Genomic DNA, 20,464 nt, shown 5'->3' on the forward strand with positions numbered 1-20,464 from the left:
TTTTTGCTGTAATATTTCTTGCTGTAGTATTTCTTACTCTTTTTTGGCTTTTGCCTTTGTCAGGGCACTAAAACTTGGGTCCCAGGAGATGTAATCTTCCTTTTAGACATACAAAAAAAAATGGACATAAGCAAAAGATTTTAAAGGGATAGCATTTGTGTATTTCACGCAGCAAATGTATGGACATATATGCTGTGTTTTATTTAATAGCAGTACAGGGCACATATATAATGGTATGTTGCAGTCCCCAAGTATATACTTAATTAAACAATACATGTTGTCTAGCATTAGAAAATCAGAAATAATGCAGCTTTCTGATTGTCTGGCTGTATAGCTTTTGAGACATAAAATGCATACTTCCTTTCTATGAGACCACATATAGAAAAGAGAAGCAACTATAAAAGAGAAAAGAGAGGGGAGACAAAAGGCACTGCTGGCCATCAGGTAGCTGAGAGCCTGGGCTGTTGTGTTAGGACCACAACTTCTCTCTATCTCCCTCATCTTCATAGTAGTCAACAGCTGTGGTGAGCCTGTGCCTTACAGCTATATTATCCAGAAGCCAGGTCTAGAATATATTTTTTTCTTGGGCAGCAGCAGTATCTGGCTGTTTCTTTGGACAGCTTCAGGGCTGGCTGACTGACACCATTGTTAAGCACGCTCGTGTCTGTGAAACTGGTTTTTGGAACCGTCTCAGGGTCAAGTTGCCAGTAAACTGTCTAAGTTGCTTTGTGCTTCAGGATGCTTTTTTTCCCCTATGCTTTCTCTCACCTATCTGAATGATGAAGAATGCACTTTCTGTCAGGTTAACAGAATCAGTCTCTGTGCCTATTGCTTGTGATTATAATGCAGAAGGGTGACTTGTTTTGGATATTCCTGTGTCTACTGTATTGCCTCAAAGGATAGGTCATCGACTGATTAGTAACCTCTTTGCATAATTTTCCCTTGTGAACTCATTCAAGAGTGAATTTTCTACCTATGCTGTTGCATTAAAATCTGCATAGAAAGACAAAAAGAACTTCTACCAGAACAAGCTGTTATGCTCAGAGATAAAGCATGCATTCACGGGGCTGAAAATGGAAGCAAATAGATAAACATGTATGTATCATCAGGGTTCTTTTTCTGCCTTAGACGAAAACAAAGATGCAGATGAGATTCTCTGCTCCATTTGGTGACTGTGTTTCTGCTCTGGCTTTCCTGGGCCACTCATTCCCCACTATGCTCACAGAAATGGCTTTTAGTTTTTTAACCTGGGAGATGTGCTTGTCTGTTGAGTTTTCCAGCAGGCAGGAGTGGGAAACGTGCATTCAGGAAAACACATTTTTCTTTGCTTGTGGGATGACTCAGAAATACTGCTGTGTCCCGGGCTGTTAATGTATACAGAAAGGGCCAAACCCTGAGAGGGTAGAAGCAGAGGTAGCATGCTTGAAATAAATGAAATTATCTTCAGTTTTAGAGCAGAGGAAGATCTAATCTCACACTCCCTGTTTTCATTCATAACCACAGCTTCTGAGCTGGAACATGTGGGGACACTTTCAGGCGGAGGGGCTTTTGTACTCAACAGTAAAGTATGGGCTGAGAGCAGACCTCCAATGTCAGCTCTTTTGCAGTTGCTATAGATTGCTTTCTAATAAACATATTGCACCTGTACAGGCAGCTCTCTCTTAGGGAATGGGTATCCTTAAAAAGACCTGTATGGCTATACAGTACACCTCTCCATCAGGTTAGTGATAAAAAAAACATTGGGAAGTAGTATCTGTGCCCCCTGATTTCCCTACACCCAAAATGTTTCACCTTTGTGAATTTAAATATTATTTCTACTTAGAAGTCAAACTGCTCATCATCACCCTAGTTTGACTAAAGATTTAAGCTGAAGTACGTGAGCAGCATAGAATACATTTCTTGCTCAGAAACACAAACAGCTAGCCAGGCTCTAAGTATATTATCAGGCAAGTTCTTTCAGAAACGTATTGCTAAAGAAGCTTAACATTAATTATTGTAACTTTGGGAAGATTACATCCACACTAGCCTTGTAAGAAGCAGCATACACTTCTTGACCTCCAATGCTAGAGCTTTAAGACACAAGAATGGCATTTTACCAACTTTAATGGGATAACCAGTATTAATCTTTCAGCAGTAAGGGAAGAAAAAGTGTTTAGAGTATAATACCCTTCTGAGTTCTGATAGAGGCTGCCTGTTGTGTGTACTGCAGTCATAATTCATTTGTTTCTCTCTGTTGTTTTGGTTTTGTTTTCTTAATTATTTAAGGAGAAAATCATACTAGATTTTTTTTTTTTTTAACTAGCCAATTTACATATTGGCTTCTAGCCCCAGCCGTTCTTTCTGTTTGAATGCCAACTTTTTTATGTGGTCTGTTTTTAAAATTTCTTGCCAGCAATATTTGTGAGAGCTCTGCTGTACGTCTAGTAAGGAAAAGCACGAGAAGCTGCAATTGCCAAGTTGCAGACCTTCCAAATTTAATGGATTTCCTTCACTTCAATCGAATACACGGTCTGCGAAGTAGAGAGAAAAAGATGTACAGTATGAATGAGAGCTAATATCCCCCCTCGTAGTTGTACTGCTTGGGAAACACTGTAGTCTAGCTCTGCTGAGGTCAGTTATTTACCTTCCATAAATACAGAGTAAAAGTTATAGTTTCACAAGGCATTCTTAATTGAAAATTAGGTTGATGCTGATGTGTGCTATGTAGAATCCATAATGATCAACTCCCAAATAAAGAAACTGCAGCAGGATTTCAAGCACATCTCTATTTACATAGTTCAGCACATGAGATTGCTGGATTATGATTAATTTTAATAGCTACATTAAAAAATACATCTAACATCATTCTTAATTAGAATAATCTCTAAAGCCAGTTAAATGTTTCAGAAGACAAACAGTTTAATTAGCTAACCTACAGAGGCTCCCCTCCCCCAAATGTGCAGTAGTCTTAGACTTGGTGTTAGCCTTTCAAGCAGTCTTAAACAATCGGATGAAAAGGGATTTTAGGAAGATTAGAGGACGGGATGCTTTAGACGTTGTCCGTTAATCATGAGATATACACCATCTACAAAGTTTCACAAAGAAACGAGAATTTAAATAAAATTTACTTTGGTTATCTAGTTAGCATGAATTACAAGTTATAACATCCGGTGATAAGACTATTTAATAAATGTATTCTTTTAATTGTTGATATGAGCAAAAGTACATGCTGGGGTGTAGTAGCAAGTGATATACCAGATTAACATTCTGAAAGGGACAATGCTTTTTTTCCCAGAAACCAGGCCTTTGTTGAACTATCCCAGGGTGCCACTAGAATTTTTTTTTAAGGGCTTCAAACTAAAACTTCAAATAGAATTGTTAGAGTTGGATCTTCAATTTCTCTCCTACCCATCTTCAAAGAATTCTGAAAAAGATCTGGGGTAGTTTCTTTAGTTTGGCTTCTTTTCACTTTTTTGTTTTGTTTTGTTTTAATTTAAGAAAGATTACTTTGGGGGCTTAGTGAGTTTTTTTAATTTGCTCAGGTACAACTTTTTTTTTCCCCCAGACATAAGGAAGGCTAAAATATTTATACCTTTTCCCCTCAACTTCTGTCTTTTCTGCTTGATTTCTTCTTAGTTTATAGAAGAGTTTTATTGAACTAAAAGAGGTCTACTGAGAGGTAACAGGCACTTACAAAGCTTTCTGCTCAATGTCCTACACAAATACCCATTTCTTATTTTTCCTGTAAGATTTGTCATTGTCTTGAAGCCAAAAAAATTATGTTTTTCACATAAATCAGTTGCAGCAGCAGCATCAAAACACTTCTTTTCTATACTGAGGTGGCTTTATTTTAAATAAATTCCCTTGCTTTCAGTCCCTATCTACAAACCCCGGGGGGAACTGTTTGTTTACCTGTGCAGAGAAGCAAAGGCCAGCTCTTAAACAGGAGACATTGACCTCCTTCCACTCAAGTCCCCTGAATTTGTGACAGATTCATGGTGTATGGAGCCCCTTGGGAAAATGCAAATGTCAGCAAATCACCTCTTTTAACATGGGGCGGGCAGGCTTAAGTCAAATGTCACACCTACCCTGTGATGCTCAGAAAGGTGTGTGTGTGTGTGTTGGGCACCCCTTTTCACTACAGAAAGAGAGTTAAAACCTCAAGACAAAAATTTAAAAAAAAAAAAAAGGAAAAAAGAAACAATTCTGGATATCTACAAGTTGGCTTGATGTGACCCTGTGCCACCTACCAGTGTGCTGGCGTGATACTCCAACAAGCTGAAAGAGATGGCTGTCTCCGTTTTCTTTTGACCTCCCAAGACAGCTGCCTGGCAGGGACCAAATGGCAGGGAAGAAGAATATCTGCCTCACACCTGCTTTCTCCAAACTGCCTGCCACAGTGCCCACCTGGCTCCCCTGGGAGGCAATCCCATTCCTGGCCCCCCTCTCCATGGAATACCAGGACAGGATAGTTAAGATAGTTTTCTCTTCTTCAGAACATCATTAGGATTGAAAAAATGAATCTCTTGCTTGCACATTTTGCATAAATACATGGTAAGTTATCAATTGATGTTCAAATAGCTTAATTGAGTTTGAGGGGGGAAAGGTCGTTTAATTGGTCTATTGAAATGTTAACAGAAACAGATATGGCAAGGGATAGACTTTAATGGCTGCAGTGTGGCACTGATGTCTGCATTCACTTGCAAAATTGTTAATTAGGGCACTTTGGTAGTTCATTTGCTTTTGTATTGATGTGCTTAGTCCAACGAGAGAAATTGGGTTTGTATATGGTATTTACACGGGGCAGCAGAGGCTTACCATACAGTCAGGAGTAAGGAAAATACAGTGCAAGTCAGAATCGGTTTATGATTTGTGTCAGTGTCTTCATTAACATCCTACTGGTTATGCAAGTCATTTTCTAGTGTCTGGTGTATTTTTGTGTGTGATTAGGTTTGATATATTTGGGTTCATTTTTTTAAACATATAGTTAGTTACAGACTTGAATAATGCTATAATAGTGATTTCTTTAAAAAGTTATGTATACAAAGCTTTTTAAGATAGATTAGGAAAAAAAAAAAAAAGTACTGCAAAACAAGGAATTAGGTATCTGTGTTTGGTGAACCCTGGAAGAAGGGCTGTTATCTCCTCAAATGCATACCAAAAGAATATATTCAGTTGCAATTCCTGGCCCACAGTCATCAGTGCCAGTGAAATTACAAAACCACTCCTTAGTTATACCTCAGGTCCATCGAGTCTCCCTTGCAGAACATAAACCTTTAAGGTATTGGCATTTTATGCGTGGGAATGGCAAAATTGCATGGAGTGGCTACTGACATTTTTTGAGGGCCATAAATGCAGGGATTAATCCTGGTGCTGTTTCCTAATAGACTTGCTGGATGCAAAGCTTTGTATTTGACTTGACTGTATAGAGTACAGTTTAGAATAATACATTAAACCCTAGGTACTCTTTATAAGCAGAGGCAGCAAGAGAAAAAAAAAATGAAAACCCAAGTAGCTATGAATCATCACTTTTACACTGGGGATCCAGTTGTCCTGGCAGAACTGGTTAGGAGTGAAGAGGACATTTTGCAGCAAATAGTGTGCTGATCTTTACAACTCCTAAGTGAAAAGGACTTTTTGTTCATTTTCTGTGCATTGTCATTTCACGTTTGGGTGCTGTGTCTGCTGCTTGCTTCAGCATTTGGGGCTTTGGTGTGTAGTTTGCAGTGGTGCATTTCTTTTAAACTCCAGGCATTCCTGTAGCCAGAGTGGACGTCGGCTTCATTCACTCATATGTATTTGGGAAAGTACTTACACGAAGATCACAAATATGCGCAGTGCAGCTATCTGGTTCTGCAAGTTTAATCCGAGCCCCAGAAAGTTTCATTGTGGCCCTATGCAAATGTATTTACATAGGAATGGGTCTTGGGTCCTTTAAAGAAGGCAACAAAGTTGGAAGACTGAGGCCAACAAATAAATGAAAGTTTCTCTAAATCCATTGGATAATAGAGGCAGTGTTAAGGCTAACCACAGTGTTGAACTAAACAGAGGGATTACTCCTGGGTTTTGCATCAGTTGTTTTCTGCCGGGTGGCCTCACTTGTCAAAAAAAAAAAAAAAAAAAAAAAAAAGTTTAACGGGCAAACATTCACATGGCACATTGAGAAAAGAAGTATGCTTAATTCCATCAAAGCTCAGAAATCAGTCATTAATTTATTCTAACCTCCAATTGTTGGTCATTTGTGAAACATCTGGCCTTTAAGTCATAAGAACCTAAACATAAATACAATGTGAGTTTTCCTGAGGATGGAAGCTGGGTGTGTGGGGGGGTGTCTTGTTAGTATATGTACATGAGTGTGAGCGCACGTATGTCTGTGTATTGCAGAGGCTGCAACTGTCACTTAATTTTGGAGACTTTGAAACATATTAAAATGAATCCTCCAGTTAATTTACTCTCAAAATTAGATTATTGTTCATTTGCATCTTGGAAAAGTTCTGCCATTCAAAAGAGTCTCTTTCTTCATGGTGGGTTAACAGTTAGATATTTAGCAATCTTGCAGCTTGCTAGTCAGAAGTAGTTTCTAATGAAGTTGAAATTTGAGATAGAAAATATATAAAAGCTTTCAGGAAAGACATACCCTATTTTCCATATGGCTAAGTAATTGTTATGATATTTGTTTTAAAGCTGGACTTAGACACTCCTGACTGCCCTCTAATTTGATATGGCTGGTCCCGGCGATTCTTCTGGAGGAAACTTTCGTAGTAGAATGCAGTGAAGGAGATAAATAATTTTGCAGCTATAAGCACATGGCAAAGTATAGAAAAATAATTCGGTCGCCCTTACTGTCATGCAGATAACAGTCTCCAGGTTATTTGCCTCTGCTGGGAGTTGGAACCCGAGTGAAAAGGACCTGAGTGTTTAAAGGGAGATTTGAAATAAAGGTGGCATCTCGGAGCTGACAAAATTCTGCCTTTTGTTAAGCTTAGAATAATGTCTGCTATTGAATTCTCAGGGTTTGGGTGTTGCTGTTAGTTGGGGAGGGAATATAGTTCTTCATGTATAGCTCAAATGTGGCAACATCTTTTATTTCACATGAGTGAAATGAGAGGCATAAAGTGAAATTAGATTATAAGTATGATGGAAAAATATAGATCTGTCAATCCACACGACCATGGGGTCATCTCAGAGCTTTCTATTTTCAGGCACTTACCTTCTTGTACTTTTTTTGTTTGTTTTTTAAAGACCTCTTTGGCCTGACCATTTGCTTTTCTTGCTCATGAGAGGATGGTTACAGGTCTCAGTCTGTTTTGACAGTAAAGATAATGATGCCATCCAAATGCATAGCAAAAAGAAAGAATTTTGAAGGTTTTGTATAAAGCAGCTCTTTCTCTTAATATTTGTTTATCCTTTCCTCCTTGCTAAGTAAAGAAATCTTAAGTCTGCACTCCACTGTGAAATTTACCGTATTTCAGATCTAGGCCATCGTAACTCCTTTCAAGCTGTGTTTTATCCTTTCCTACTGAAAGGATATCTGTGATTTTGGCAGCCTGACACACATTATATTAAAAAAAAAAAAAATCCAATGAGTAAATTAGGGGTGACTTAATATAATTTTATTCTTAGGATTTCCTCGTCCCTGCCGTAGTGTGTCTGGAATTTGGCAAAGTGAATGGGCAGCGTGTTTTGTCACTCACATGTTGCGTGGTGCATGTACGAGCGTGCGTGTATGCCCAACCCACCAACACGACACGTAAAAAGTCACGTTTCAACTTTGTTAAAGCACTCATTTCCGAGGCACTGATGTCCAAAGTATTGGTAGGATAGTGGAGATGAGAGGAAGGGGGAAAAAAAAAATCATCTCTTTAAACAGCTTGTGAAATGTAATGTTTGAAATGGTTCTTTGAGAACGTGCAGATTATGGCTTGTGTAGTGACTCTTCCCAGCTCTCTGGGAAATGAGCTGTTGACATTCTTTTGGGTCATCATCCGAGATAGGAGGGCAACCACAAGGATTTAGCAGATAAATTCATCCAAAAAGACCTTTATCCATTTCATTGCAAGTTGGAAACGTTCATGTCGAATAGCAGCATTAATGTTGCCCTTTTAGCCCTTCAAAGTGAGCCTTAGTTTAAAAAAAAAAAAAAAAAAACTAAAAAAAAAAAAAAATCAAATGACCAGAGTAATAACTTCTATAGGTCTTCTAGGAGGTAATTCATTATTTACATAATTCTGGAGCATAAACCCATCTTTCCTTCAAGAGACTCTGAAATAGAACTGGGGATCTTATACAGCGAAAGAGTCTCTTTTGAATTCTAATCAAGTGGATCTGCCTCAAATTCATTTCTAGTTTATTGTAAACAGTGGAATTTAAATTAATTTCTTCTTATCTTGTCTTTTGAAGAAAACTAGCAACACATTTAAAAGGTTTTATTTTTAAATACAGCTCAGAGTTTATTTTATTTTTGTGGGTTTGGGGGTTGTTTTTTTTTAACTTTATAAACCAGGTGTCGGGCAGGATGGGCTTTGACAGCCAGATGACAATTACGCATTAGCATAGGTGGTTATGAAATAAATAAGGAAAAAAATTACCTTTTTTTTTTTTTTTTTTTTTGCTTGAACTCAAATGATACTATATAGGCTGAATGTGCAGGCAAGGTTCCCACAATGCACTGTGAAAACCTAGGCTAACAACCACCCCGCTGCGTTGAAAACCCCAAAAAAAGACAAAAGCACAATGAAATAGAAAGCTTACCACCGGTAGCTTTCAAAACGACAAACTAGGCAAACTATACATCTCCACCACTCCAATTTTGTCAGAATGCTAATGAGCTTGCTCTGATCTTTACTCGGCTTCCCGTGTTTTCTACATCTTCAAGGACCACATGGCGCTAGCAAAATAAAGACAACTAAATGAGAATTTCGAATGCTTTTTGTGTTGGGACCTGGTGCCTTTCAGTTGACGCACTCGTTGAATATTCTCAACTTAAAAGCGTACAACAGGGGGCTGGGTATGAACTTTTTAGCAGGGGGAAATTTGTACAAAAGTAAATGAGTGTGATGAGGGAAATATGAGAAAAATTTCTGATTAATTTCCGCTCTATAATATCAATGACACCTTCAGCCCCTCTCATACTCCTCTAACAAGAGATGCTGATAAAAGATGAATGATTCTGTGTTGTTCACAGTGAATGTTTAGTGGTTTTTTAATAGCGGCATTCTACATAAAAGGCACCAGGAAGTACTCCGCATTAGCAGTTGAGATCACTAGTTAATAGGATGATGTCTTTTAGCTTTTGTCACAAGATTATTAGAAAGGATGGGTTTCTGTTCTCATCCCGACATACTTTAGAGTGCTTATTGAGTACAAGTGCTAAAATACAGGTTTCTCAGTATTGTTTCGCATGCAAAGTAAAAGCCCTTTTAATGCAACACCTTTTACTTTTTTTTTTTTCTTTTTTTACCAGGTGATTTTTGTCATTGATCTCTTATCTGCCCCCTTTAGCTGTATTAATCACTTGGAGTGGTCTGCTTCTCAGTGGGGGCTTGATGATGTATATGTGTATAGATTCACTATCAAAAATAAATCCCTTATATGCTCTGCACCTTCACAACCCTGATTGTCGAGCTGTGTTTACCAGCCTGTATTATACCATCTTGAATGCTCCTTACTGGAGTCGTCCAGTCTGCAATAGAAATCCACGCTAGAGGAGGGAGGGGTGAGCTAGGAGGAGGCATCCTATTCCCTAAGCCAAATTTCATCGTTTAAAAACAATTGAATTCACAATTCTCTTTGGAATTCCCAAAAGTAAATGCAGATTTGTATTCACCAGTGTCAGGGCTCAGGGAGGAAAATGATGAATGTTTAGTTTTGCCTGAGAGAGATGAATTTAAAAATTGATTTTGTTACCTCTTCAAGCTCGCGAAGCAGGCAGTATGAAAAATATCTATGCATGTACATAAGGAGAAAAAAAAAAATCATGCTCTTTTCATATTCTCATATCTTGCCTAAATGAGAAAGAATGGATTAATAGCACCATAAGTTTTATAGCAGTTTGTCAGCCTAGCTCTCCTGCACTGTTGTTTTGCTTAGCTCAGCATGTAGAATCTCAGGTGAACCAAAAACTTGCCAAACCATGAGATGGTAGTGAGTTGTCCAACCATGTTGTGAAAGACAAAGATGCACATGCCAAGGCAGAGCAAGAGGAAGGACAGTATGACAACAGCCTTTCTGGCAAGACAGAAAATGTTAAAGCATCACTGTAAACAACATCTTTGCCACTTAGCTCTTTATATTTAGCATAAGAAGTGAGTGAAAGCATTTAAAAAGAAATTCTGGGGGTGTGAATGATACACATATGACATAGGTTTGGGTCTCTGCTGGTGGTAGTTTGTGGACATTCCCTATGGAAATACCTAGTGATTAGGAGGCTGGAAGGGTATTACTGGTAGCAATTTGTGTCGGGCAGAAGGAAAGGTTTTTGACGTGAGCAAAAGAGTGATTTTTTTACTGTAACGTGATAACAGTTCGCAAAACTACGCATTGATGGTTACTGCTGGTTTTGGAAGCAAAATAATATAATAAAGCATTTGATAAGATGCTTCTCTCTCCAGTGTGCAGGAACATTACCTTGCTGCCAGGGTTATGGTAATGGGAGTTCTGACAGCCACCAGACCCCTGGGTGAAAAAAGTGCAGTGACGCTATAATCAAGGTCTCATTTATAGTATGGTAACTGTGCTTCCCTGTTGCACCCAAGTGTGACTTGACTGACCTGAAGCCCACAGAGCTCCGCAGAGATGCCTGCTTGGACATGCATTGCAAAGCTGTTCATGAAAATCCGTTAATGCAAATAAACTGGCACGCTGGTAAGCTGAGTTTCTGACACGAGTCTTCAGGGTCCAGATCACAAACATATACACAAATTCCTGCCCAAGTATGCATTTTGTAGTTGCCAGAATCACACATTTTATGAGCCTCTCTTCAGTTTCTCTTCTGTTTCTCTTACTGGCAAACTCTTTCCAGTCTCCATCTCTTCCCATTAAGAGTTCCTGCAAAGCAGTCTTGACTTGCTTTTGGTAAAGGAAGACTGTCTGGAAGTATTTATCCAAATACACAGCGTTTCTACATCTGACAAGCTTCCACAAAACAAGGTTCATGGCTCTGACCCTTAAATTTACCACATCTCTTCAGTGCTAGGTCTGTGTGTTAGTAGGCAAAAGTTCACAGGAAACAACCTTTCCAAGACCAGACGTGGGCAGGGTGCGTGTTCAGCCTTCCCAGGCCAAGTTCATTAAATCATTAAAGCAGCTCAGCAGCAGCAATGACTGTATTTATTTTTTTTTCTCAAAGTAACCCAGAATTGCCATTGGCTGCAAGGACTGAGCGATAAGTCAGCCTCCTCTCCATGCACTTCCCTGGCTTTTGTAGCCTCATCATTGCCTTGAAAGAACCTGTCAACAGGTTAAAGCCAGCTTGAGGAAGAGAGCCCAAGCACAGAACTGCCCCCATAGCAGGAGACTACTCTGGGAGAGCCCTAGGCACTATGAATAGACTTGCAAGCCTTCCAAAAGTCTTACAAGACCCAACAGACACTTGCTTCTTTTAACTGATTTCCATCTTTCTTTGTGGTATTGCAGTATAAATGCTCTTTCATGTGGTAGGCATAGTCTTTGGCTTTATGCCTGGAAGTTGGCTTTCTCTACAATCAGTGTCTGCCTGTAAAGAGAAGGCGAGGAGAAAGGCACTTTGGTCACCCTGAGGCTCCTGGCCCACGATGCCACTGCAGTCTGCAGAGGGCACTATTATTTTCTCTTGGTTTTCTCCCATTTACCACCAAAAACACCTTTTCTGTCAAAACTGGAAACTGTAGGGCCCTAGGCCACCTCAGTCTAGCTAACTCACCCAGTCGGCCTTGGATCCCAGAAGTACAAACCTGCCAACTGTCAGTAAGGGCAGACATTTTCATTAACGGGGATACAAGGTCACGTTCCTTGCCACCCATCATCTCACTTCAGGCAGTTGCTTGGGTTAAATTCAGGCCTGTCCATTAATGAAGTGATTTTATAATATCCACTACCCTTTCCCAGCTCCAAGTGAATGCGTTTTAAAGGAAGGAGACATTTGGTAAAAATGGAATAATATGCTGCCTAGTAGAGTGCACTCCAACGACTCTTAGGTAAATAGCCTCTCACTTCAGAATCTTACCCAGCCATCACTTATCAACTATACAGGTAATAAGCTGATCTAAGGAGTTGTTATGAGCTGTAGAGAACTTACTGTCACTCATAACATAGCATCCAACTCTACTTGTCAACCTGCAGATGAAATGATTCATCTGCCCAGACCATCATCCCTTTCTTTGTGGATTTCCAAGCGTGATCTACCATTTTTTCCATAGTTTCAAAAGCTTGAGTGTATCAGTTAATGATGCATGTTTTCCTGTGCTCCAAGCAAGGGCCTCATGTATATTTTTCCCAAGCCCTTGCATCTTCTGAAGTTGTGCTATGTGAGAAAATCTGGGTACAAAGAATACCAGAGGGTGATAAAGGAAAAGCATTGGTTTTGCTCGGTGCTAAGATCCCTGCAGGCACTGTCCATGAGGCATCACTTTCTCATAGGAATCTCTCCAAATGTTTCAGTTGAATCTCACTTCTTGGCTGAATTTTGGGGCACAAAATTTCTTGGTCTGGATTGATGTTACCATTTTTAAAATATATTTATAATCTTGATCCAGCCCAGGCATTTTGTTTTGGTTGATTTTCTGTTATGTTCTAGTGGCCACTGTGTTGACTCATCATGCAGAGAAAATCAGCAGTTTTTCAGGCAATTTGTCTTTTGTGCAAGTTTCGGTCCTGTGATAATTTTAGGCTGCCCAGACTGCAGGCCCCAAATGTTTTGTCTTCCTGTGAGTCAGTTCCACTGCAGGTAGAATAAATCCTCTCACGTGCCAAGATGTGGTCAGAACCCTGACCTTTTGTTTACACAGCTCTCAAAATTTTAAATAGTCTCTCTGATTTTTTTTTTAATGTTTCAGGAACCAAAGAAATTACAAGTTTCCTGCTTAATATTAAACTAATTTGATGTGTGCTTTTGACAAAGGCATTCCTTTGGCGGCAGCTCCGTTTCATTAGGGGTACAGTACTTTTGGGGGCTGAGAGTCAGACAATACACTGCAATGTAACTCTGCCTGGCAGATTCTTGGCAGTCGTTACGTACCTTTATGAGACTCCATTGTGTGGACTTCAATGTCTCCTTCTCAACCGCTCTCAGACAGCAAGTTAGTGGCCATGAATTTGCCTTTCTAATGTTCCTTAGGTGTTTTCCCATCCAGTTCGGACTCAAAAACTTGTGCTAGGGTTTCGTCTGCTAGCTAGCACTTCTGCAGTGTCATCTAAACAACAATCCTATCTGCTTATCTCTTGGTGGCTATTCTAGTTCGTTTTCAGTGGCTTTTAGTAACTGAGGAGGTCCTCATGCACTGAAAGGAGGAAGTATTCTGTAGCAAAGCTGGGCATGGTAATCTGACACACGAGGCTTGAAGCTCAAGGCAGAGCAGCCCATGCATTCATGCTGTGGAGTGTCTGTTGTGGGTTCTGTTTTGGCACTTAGCACTTGTAAAAAATATTTTATCCAAAATCCTGAGGTTTCCACTGAAGGTAGCCCTCTGAAAGCAGAGAAGGGTGATTTTTAAAAAAATAGGTCTCTTTTGGGATGCCTCAGTTTCACTCAGTGAAAAATTGTGGATCACTAGTCATTTAAAAACCTTCACCATAGCTTTCAGTTGTTTTGGAGGCATTTTGCAGTAGGGCTCATGTAACTTTCCTTTACAAAGAACAGCTGATGTGAATATAGGCTTTTCTGCTTAAGCATTTGTTAAATTCAGTAACTCACATTAAAAACAAGAGCTCATCTCTGCATAAGCTGTTCACGGTGAGCAAGATGAGAAGACTATTAAAATCAGTGGGAAGTCCGCTGCTGACTTGGAAGCGCTTGAGACCTTCCACCTGCCTTTGTTAGCAACGTGAGGTTGGTCAGCTGAAACACCCGGCGTTGTTTCTCGTCTCTTCCCGTGTTTCCTTTCAGTAAAACTGCAATTGCCCCAGTGGATCAGCCCCACAGTCTGGTGCTCAACAGTCTGGTGGGACAGGTGTGGGTTGAGCCCAGGCAGGGGCAAGAAACTCTGCAGAGGCCAGTTACCACCTAACCTGGCCCCAGGGAACATTTAATTTAACCTCGAAAAATTAAAGGTTAGCTCGTGTCCTAAAGCAGGAGGATCGAGTTCCTACGTCCTGTGGTTTTTTGTTTGTTTATTTGAATATTTATTGCTGCAGCTTTGCCTTTCCATATTCAACATTCAACCTGGTTTTAATTCTTGCTGAGCTCTTAGTTTCAACACTGCCTCGTGGCAACGAGTTCTACTAGTAAATGATGAGGCTTTGAGGAACGATCATTCTTTTTATCGGTTTTAAACACACCACCTTCAATTTCAGTGAATTTCCCCAGGTTCTTACGAGACAAGATGAGACACATCCTAGAACTATTCTTTATTTGCTATTCATGTTCTCCTTCAGGTAAACAAGCCAATCTGTCCACTTGCTCCTAATACAGAAACTTGTAAAAACTCGTCCCTGTGATTGGGTGAATGCAACTTTTTTTTTTTTTTTTTTAAGCAGGCAAATAAAGACAGTGGGGTGTGTTTTTAGAAGAGTTTGCTGTTAAATTTGTGGAATTCACTGGCATTTGAATGGCTCTCAGTAGTCACCCAGCTTCTGTCAACTACAAAATAGTCCAGAAAGAGGAGCAGAGTGAAATTGGCCAGTTTTTGTTGTTATTTGCCCTGCTGTAGTTCCCATGCACTGGCATTCTCCTGCTGGCCTCTTCACCCAAGTGTGTTGAGTGAAGAAAGCTTCTTCTATTCTATTTTAAAACTGTGTGTAAACATCAGCAAATGGATGAAGAATGGGCTGTGTCTTAAGTAGGTTGTTTTTCATGTAGTTCTGTTGAGGTAAATGGGGAGACATGGGAAGGTTTCTGTGTTTAACCATGACACCATGGCACACACACTACACACAGGGCAAATAAAATTTAAAAACAATTGCTGCTTCAGACAGCATACAGAGTGATTTCTGTAAACCTCTTATTTCTTACCAGACTGAATGGGCTGGTTTTGGATGCTGATGTAAACCCTTTATTATTTATCTTCCATAGGTTGTAATTCATTTTTGCACAACAGCTAAATACATTTACAGTTAAGGATTTTTTAAAAATATCAATCCATTGTCTTATCTTGACAGATTTACGACGGTATAAAGTGTAGAGGAGTTACTGTGTTCATCCATTTACACTGTAAACTAATCTTGTCCCTGCATGTTGTTGCTTTTTCTTCCTTTTAAGTGGTATTCTCAGTGTTTTGTAGCACTTTCTTCTGTGTTTTCTTAGCAATGTACAGGTTTACTATGTTAATCCATAGTGGGTTTATCTAATGTCTAGCTGCCCAAACAGCTTAAAAATAATGGGTCTAATGGTACATTCATATTGTGGTAGCTGGCTTAGTTTGAAAGCATTTTCAGCTGGAAAGGAAAGAAAAATTGTTCTTTCAAATTGATTCAGAAGAGACATTTGTCAAGATGCTTCTTATTTAAATATTTAACAGATAATTAGCTTACAATGTAAACAAAAATCTGTTTGTAAATCCCAAAGAATATGAAGGAAAATCTATTTGTAAAAGACTGCTGGGAAGCTGTACAACATTAAAATAATCTAGTTGCTTATATTGTTCCAAAAAATGGTAATGTATTTGTTACCATGCTTCTAACTCTCGAGTATTGTGGAAGAAAATTGACTCGACTTGGTTTTAAATAACAATCATGAATATGTGGGATGAACCACAAGAGAAAGGGAAGGGATTGGAGGTTGTGGTTTGGGTTTTGATTGTTTTGGCTATCATTAAAATTCTTGCTATCGTTATTTTGACTATCACTAGAATTTGTTCCAGTAAGGGACAAAACTGCCAAACTTTACACTGCAGCCTCCGTTGAATCCTGTGCAGGAGTTGTTACAGCTCAGAATCGCGACTCAGAAGCCAGTAGTAGTTTCTCGTATCTGAGGGCAGAATTTAGTGTCTTGTGCTGTTTGAGGCTTGGTGTTGGGCTCGTTCCTAATCACTGAGGAGGGTTCTGGTAGATGTCAAGTGAAGAGAAGAATAGAGCACGCATCCTTCACCACTCAAGCCAGACAATGAAATTAGAAAATGGCACTGGGAGTTGATGTGAGAGAATTCCCTTGGATTCCTAGAGGAAGAATAAAACAAGAATGAATTAATTAAAAGAAAAAAAAAAAAAAAAGGGAAGAGAAAAGAAGAGGAGGAAAAAAGCAGAAAGGAGAGGGGGGGGAAAGAAAATAAATTAGAGAAGCTCTGCCAGAACCCTCCTCAGGTTAAAGTCTGACATTAAAAACTGTATTGACTTTTCACATAAAGGCGCGTGTACTCACTGGTTCATCTGAGTTTCTGGTTCTGCATTTTTCAAATCTCTTACCAAGCAGTTTGCATGCATATGATGTTTGCAGCACTACCCGCTCTTAGTTGAAGACTGTTTTCAGAAGTCATTATTGAACTATAGGATAAAAAGGTATAAGCATAATTACGTGTTAAAGAGAATAAATATGTTCTGCTAGATAGTTAACCAGATGAGGTTAAACAAGATAAGATGAATTCTGGTCTTTTTAGAAAACTGGCAGTCTTCATTTTAAGCTACAATGTAAAGTGCTTTATCCTGAGATTAGGTATTGTGGCAGAAGCTAAAACTGCCTTTTTCCCCTAACCGTGCCAGAATACAACCTCCTTTTCTTTCTGCGCTAACAAGACTGCTTTACCACCACAGCCCACTCTAAGTAATTAAATCAATCCTTTGTACTTACCGTATTCTCCTCTAGTGACGGTACTAGATCTGATTATATGCTTCATGCATATTCAAAGTACAGCACTGACAGCTCTTTAATGAGCTCTTACTTAATCAGTACGAACAATGTTCATCTTGTTCTTTTTTTCCTCATACATTAGAGCTAGGAACAGTTGGGGAAAAAATGAAACATCCAGCATTCATTTGAAAAATATATTGTACTTTGAAAAGTGTCTAAGCTGGAGAAGTTGCATTCTGCCCTTTAAAAGTCTGATGGACAAATTGGATTACTAGTATTGGATTAAATAACAAATGGTTAGAGGAGAAATGAGAAAAGCTCGCTGTGATCACAGGCTTTAATATTTTTTGTTACTTATAAAGCTGAAGGGGTCTTTAACCAGTTATTAAAGTCAGGATTAATTTGTAATGGTCCAACTTACTAGCTTTAAAAGGGTTTTGTTGTTGTTGTTTATCAAAAACAATAGTGTAATGCATGTATTATGAAAAAAATTTAAGTTTAAGATCTGTGGGCTATTTATAGATTTTCAGCATCTTGTAGTGGCTTAGATAAGGGGTTTGCATGTGTGGGATCGATTTGTTCTCGAGCGTGGGTTTTTTGCTTCATTTAAATAATCTGTACAGCTTGTTGTGGTTTTTTTCCCAAGAACAACACAGACATTTTCCCAATTTGAATTTTCAAGTATTTGTTGCAAGTCAATTAAATACTTGTTTTACCCTTGGAAAGTGAAAACAACCACCACCCCAGTAGCAGCAGGGTTTTACAAAGTGACACTGTGTTGAAGAAAGGGTTTTTCTAAATTTTTTATTTAGAATTTGTAATTGTGAGTTTATCTTGCAGTATCGCTGCAGTAAGAACACTCAGTTTTTCTTTGTTAGAAGTGTTTCATGTGCATCCTCTCACCAAGGAAAAGAAAAAAAAAAAAAAAAAGAAGTAATGCTCTAATGCTAGTGTATTTGCTGAAGAGTTATTTAAATTTCTTATACATGGGAGTTCATCTTTATTTTGCTTGCTTGGGAAGAATCTGTTTCAGGTCCATGCACAAGAATTTAAAAGCTGACGGTCGACAAATAAAATATCAGCATTGACTACTATTAATATTGCACACATGTGTCATTTCACTGATCAAAAAGGCCTTCACCAGGGTAAAATTGGCCTTTTTCCAAATTGCAAGCTTTTTCTCAGCTTTTTCTTTTTTGCTCTTTCTTCTTTTGTTGCTGCCCGGGGATTTGTGCCTATCGCAGCCGATATCACATGACTGGTGTCAGGGCATCACATGGGTCCAAAGCGAATACAAAAACAGATTTAAAATTCTGTAAAAACAATCAAGACTTTGTTAATTCACTTTTAAACCAGCCTATTCTATGGATATTGCATGTGCTTTGGTGTCAGCATGGGTATATTAAAACAGACACCTGTGCAGATCTGACTCGACAGCTCCAAGCTTTACCTAGATCTTTTCTCATTATATGTTGCAACTAACTTTATTTAGGAGGAATGCATTAATAGAAAGAAGATTATATCTTAAGTTTATGTTGTTAACCTGAAACTGCATGGCACGAAAGTCAAGTTCAGATCCACCATTGAGTCAAACACCTTAAAAACATTTGTCTCTGCCATTTCTTTTTAAAGGCTTGCAAAATTAAATGCAGTAAGAGCTTGTATTTATAACCTTTTAGCCAGAGATCCCAGACCACCCCAAAACTAACTAATTGATTGAAATGTTACTGTAGCCATGGCTGTCTGGTTGTGAGAACTTTGCCACACTGCTGCTAAAAAAAAAAATCTCATCTTGTGCATTACAGAACAGACTAGTCATTTTGCAAAGATAAAAAAAAGAATCTATCCCCTTCTTCTTGCCCGCTCCCCTAAATTAATTCCAACTAGTTGGTGCATTTCAACAAAAGGTTGCTAATACTGATTATCATCTACTTCTAAAGGCAGACCCTGTTAGATGGACCAATGCAGCAGCAAGGCCCTTGATGTGTAATTTAACAGCAAAGTATGCTGAACTGCTGTAAATTTACTGTTGTAAATGCTGTGGTGTGATATTTTATGCACAAAACCAGAAGTGGAGGTCTTGGGGGAGAGCATTTCTACATGTCAGATTTCTTCTTTCATTGCTCCGTTGTCCAGGAGCTGGATGCTGATGCTTTTCCTTGGAAAAGGGCTGCAGGGCCATGCCCATTTTGGGATGCTCTGCTCTTCTTGTCTCACTGCTAGCAAATCTTGACCTTAAAAGCACCCTTTCGGGAAGCTTCATCGACCAGGCACTTCACAGGGTGATAAATGGGTATGGGAGGATGTCTTGCATCAGAAAGAAGATGCCGTAACTTCTTACTGTGTGGGTCCACCCTAAGCTGACCCACTTCCCCGTTCATCTTCTTGAGACCTTCCCTTGCAGGCAGCAGGGTCATACCCTGGTGACGGTGTGATTGTCCATGTAGATTTGGGCTTGCACACTTCACTGGGGTATGAATGTGCACGTGGCAAGCACCTACGTGAAAGCATTTTAAACACTCCCATCCAGAAACTGAAAACTTTTTTTTTTTTTTGGAGGAAATCAATATTTTTTCTGGTGTCTCTCCCGCTTCAGGTGCTAGAAATCGCTTCTTTGCAACTAGGGATCCTATGGTTCAAGTTAATAAGATGGCATCCCGAAGTGTGCAGCACTTCGCATCAGAGATTTCAGAACCCTTTTCAAACATCCAATAATTAGCTTTCAGCACCCTTGCAGTATCGGTACAGGTGATTATTCCTGTATTGCACGAGGCACTTAAACTCAGAGATCTGCCCACAGTCTCCCAGTGAAGCAGCACCAAAGCTGGGAAGCCTACAGAAGACCCAGCTCATGCTTCTTTGCCACTATTCCAGGATTATTCCCAAGATTAATTTTAACCCTATGAAATGTGTGAGTTTCATAATTCACTCTTTGCTCTTCAGCTCAACTTGAGAGATGAGAATGGCAGGTTACCACAGAAGCACAGCCTCCACAAAGGACTTTTTCCTAGTCCCCAAGCTCAGGGAGCTGGGATTTGGTTCAGCAGCCCTGCTACATGGAAAGCACAGCCAGGAGCCTTCAGGAGGCTCATCTGCCTTTCCCCTCGTGTGCCTTGATGGTGCAGGGGTGGTGATGTAGAGTGTTAGGGAGTCTGGTAGAGCACAGCACTGCCTGCAGGTGGGCCATGAAGGGTCCTGATCCTCATCCTGCCTGGGATGAACGTGGCCTAGGGAAATGCATACATGCACACATGGGGACCCTTAGGCACCTGGATCCCAAGATTACTTGTACTTGTGCAGATGCTCCCTTTGACTGCAAGTTGAGGAGAGGAGCAGCTCTTTCCAGCTTATCATCTGCAAGAGCGGCCATAAACACAGAAGCTGAGCAGGTGCCCACACCGTGGCCAAGGGTTCAGGATTGCCATCTCCTCTGCAGCTACTTTGATCCCTTACCACATCATCCTGACCGTGCTGGGTTTGCATGGGTGGAGTGGGTCTTGCCCACAGGAATTGTTTTTGTGATTGTTTGGTGATGACCAGACATCTTTCATCAGTAAGGGTTTTTTTCAC

General features: G+C 39.7%; 1 protein-coding gene across 12 annotated transcripts in view; it reads left to right on the forward strand.

Moving 5' to 3' along the window:
* Positions 1 to 20,464, forward strand: part of EHBP1 (EH domain binding protein 1) — a 210,109-nt gene that overhangs the window by 180,313 nt on the left and 9,332 nt on the right. The window lies entirely within an intron of this gene.

Source organism: Myiozetetes cayanensis, unplaced genomic scaffold, assembly GCF_022539395.1.
Source record: "Myiozetetes cayanensis isolate MyiCay16 unplaced genomic scaffold, myiCay2020 scf2-11, whole genome shotgun sequence".
In the NCBI taxonomy this organism is placed as follows: domain Eukaryota; kingdom Metazoa; phylum Chordata; class Aves; order Passeriformes; family Tyrannidae; genus Myiozetetes; species Myiozetetes cayanensis.